The 3,494-nt window shown below is 37.1% G+C and overlaps 1 pseudogene; it reads left to right on the plus strand.

Annotated features, from left to right (window-relative positions):
- Positions 1-2,507: 2,507 nt before the first annotated feature.
- Positions 2,508-3,494, plus strand: part of LOC102763769 — a 64,990-nt pseudogene continuing 64,003 nt past the window's right edge.

Raw genomic sequence — 3,494 nt, forward strand, 5'->3', positions numbered from 1 at the left:
ATTCCTTCCATCAGCCCCTTAAGATATGAATTACATATGCATAGACCAAATGATGTTTCTACAATAGACAGTCATCAATTCTATACAGATTATTAAGATCATTTCATTCAGACCCCATTAATTTGATATCTCTCATGAAGTATGACAGTGGTTTAGCTGTAGTTTGTGAAAGAATTGCTATCCTAAGCAAATTAAGACAAAGTGATAGGAGACCCACGTATGACATTAATCTTTAATCTCTTCTAACTACTTTTTTTTTTTCAAGAACTCTGGAAATATCAGTGTATACTACAGCAAAATTCTTTGTTAATCAAGTCATTGTTGATATTTTGTTTGTGTCAAATGGCAACCCTCAAGGCATTTATAACCTAAGAACTACAAATTTCCCTATTTAGAAACAAATCTTATGATTGAATTTTTAATTCCCCAAAATATCTGAGTAACTTTTATATGCCAGGTTCTGTTCCAACCCTAAAAATACGGAAGTAACAAAACAAAGTACCTGTGACATTTGTGGTTTACATGGATAGGGATAAATAAAATAAGCAATAAATGGGTAAAATTCGTAGTATGCTTTCTTCTTTGTCTTCTTCCTTTAATTTCTCTACTGAGGGGCCCTCGCTTTTCTAACTCGGGTAATTTACGGTGACTGTTCTGCTATGGCAATGATGTCTTCTGCAGATGCTGTCAGAAAACTGAAGCTATGATGTATGTTCAGCCTTGAGGATTTCATCCTAGGGAAAGCTGCTAGCATAGAGCAGGATGTTAGCGAGTTATAATCACTCACTTCTTCTAACATACAGAGCAAGTTGCTTCAATTAAGTATTTCTCTTAACTTGGCAGAAGCCCACCATCTTGATTGATGTTTCAATAGCTGATCATATCAATGGAACAGAATAGAGAGCCCAGAAACAAATTCATGCCTACATGGTCAATTAATCTATGACAAAGGAGACAAGAATATACAATGGCATAAAGGCAGTCTCTTCAACAAATGGTGCTGGGAAAACTGGGCAGATACATGCAAAAAAAATGAAACAACCACTTTCCATAGACAATAACTCTCTGACATCACTCTTAGAAATATTTTTTGGGTATGTCTACTTGGGCAACTGAACAAAGTGTTGTTGAGTATGTGAAGAAGAAAGAACTCTTGTGCACTTTTGAGATTGTAAATTGGAGCAGCCACTACAGAAAACAATATGGAAGTTCCTCAAAAATAGAACTACCATATGACCTAGCTATCCCATTTCTGGGTATTTATCTGAAGAAACTCAAAACACTAATTTGAAAAGTGCTTTGCACACCTATACTCACTGCAGCATTATTTATAATAGCCAAGATACAGAAGCAACTTAAGTGTCTGTCAGTAGGCCAATGGGTAAAGAAGACATGGTACATATACACAATGTAATATTACTCAGCCATAAAAAAGAATGAAATATTGCCATTTGTGACTACATAAATGGTCCTAGAGAGTATTATGCTAAGTGAAATAAGTCAGACAGCGAAGGACAAATACCATATGATTTCACTTATATAAAACCTAAAAAACAATAGAAATGAACAAACAAGAACAATTCATAGATACAGAGAACAAATTTATGGTCGCACAATGGGAGAGGGATCTGGGAAAGGGGTGAAAAAAATGAAATGGATTAAGAAGTACAAATTGCCTGTTATAAAAATAGTCACGGGGATGTAAAGTACAGCATAGGGATATAGTCAATAATACTGAAATAATTGTGTATGATTTCAGATGGATACTTAGACTTATCAGGGTTACCGCTTCAGAAGTTATATAAATGTCTAATTACTATGTTATAAACCTGAAACTAATATAACATTGTAGGTAAACTGTAACTGAACAATAAATTAAATGAATACCTGACCATATTAATAAATGCACCAAGGCCTTTGCTTTTCTCAAAAGGAATAATGAGGTTTTTTCCTTGTTTGAAAAATGATGTCATTTTCATGGCAAACTTAGACCTTATACTTTGTATTTACAATGAAAATATTCAACTATAATGTATTTTAATGACTATGGGAACTGCACTTTGGGAAAGTTCAAAGTTGTACTCAAGACAGAAAAAAAGATCCTCTATCTAATATTGGTTAAGGCCTCTGTGCAGATTGTCCATTTATAACTTATCCCACCCAACCCCACCCCTTTATGCTGTCACCTTCATCTCAGGGAATGACTGCCTGGGAACTAGATTTCCCAAAATCCCTATAATAGAGTTCTGGATTATAGAATGCAAATGAGAGGCATCCTGTATGATTCAAAGGTAGTGAAGCAGGATAAAAAGAAGTTAGGGGGAAATCCTGACAAGTGGAATGAGGAAGTAGAAGCTGACATCACAGGTGGATAAGCCGCTAGGTCCTCTCACCAGAGCCCCCCTCCACAAGATCAAAGGGAAATAGTTTATGGCAGAAAACCCTTCAGTGGTCCAGAAGTTAACAGCAAAAACAACAAGGGTAAGATAAAACCATATCCATCCAAGATGGAGGAAAAACTGACCACAGACTCGAAAGCTCATTATACCATCATTATAATGGAAATTGACACCACAGGTATAAGAGTATGAATTCCATGACACTTTCAGAACAGACTATATTAGAAACACAACCACCCTCCCAAACAGAAGGTGGAGTCAGAATATAGCACCAGAGCTTAGAAACAACCCCTTGGAAACACATAAAATCCAAGGACTGACTGACCATATGTGCAACTCACTCTCAATATGGCCCATGTCCACTCAGATCTGTACTTTAGCTTCTTTCACAGTGGCACCCACATCCTGGCCTGTCTCTACCTGAATAAAACTTGCTATTGCTCTCACTCAGACTCTCAAGACTCGTTCTTGAAATCTTTCTCACACAAGTCAAGAACCCGAAGTCATAGACTGTGCCAGGGCAGGACCAGACCCCAGCACAACCTGGCACAGAATCAGTCCAGTGACAAGAGAGAGGAAAGTCAAACATCGTTCCCTGGCTACAGTGAACATGGGCCTTTGTATATGCAGGATTTTACAAGTACTTCTAACATGTTTCCTCATGAATTTCCAACTTGGTGCTGCGGGATTGTGATGTTCCTAGAACTTGCTAATTCCCTGAATGCTGGTGGTAAACCTGAAATCTAGCAATGGCCTTCCTTGACCTTCTATACCCTCAGCTCTTCTAATGGTTTTGAAAGCACCTAATTATCTGTATTAAATTCTCTTCTTGCAGAAATACCTAGAGTGGGTCCTGTTTTCTAAACTAAATTCTGCATAATACGGTATTCCATTCTTCTTTTTGTCCCTTTATTGATTTCTAAATCCCAAAATCACAAGCAATGTGATTGATAGACATCAAACACAGAAGAAAAGACACCTCCCCACTAGCTCCTGAACTGGAGACCCGAAACCCCAGAAAAATCTAACCTTTAAGTATATTGATTGGGAGCCCAATAGATTCTTTTTCTTTCTTTCTTTTTTTAATCATGCCTT

The sequence above is a fragment of the Myotis davidii genome, unplaced genomic scaffold (assembly GCF_000327345.1).
Source record: "Myotis davidii unplaced genomic scaffold, ASM32734v1 scaffold534, whole genome shotgun sequence".
NCBI lineage: Eukaryota > Metazoa > Chordata > Mammalia > Chiroptera > Vespertilionidae > Myotis > Myotis davidii.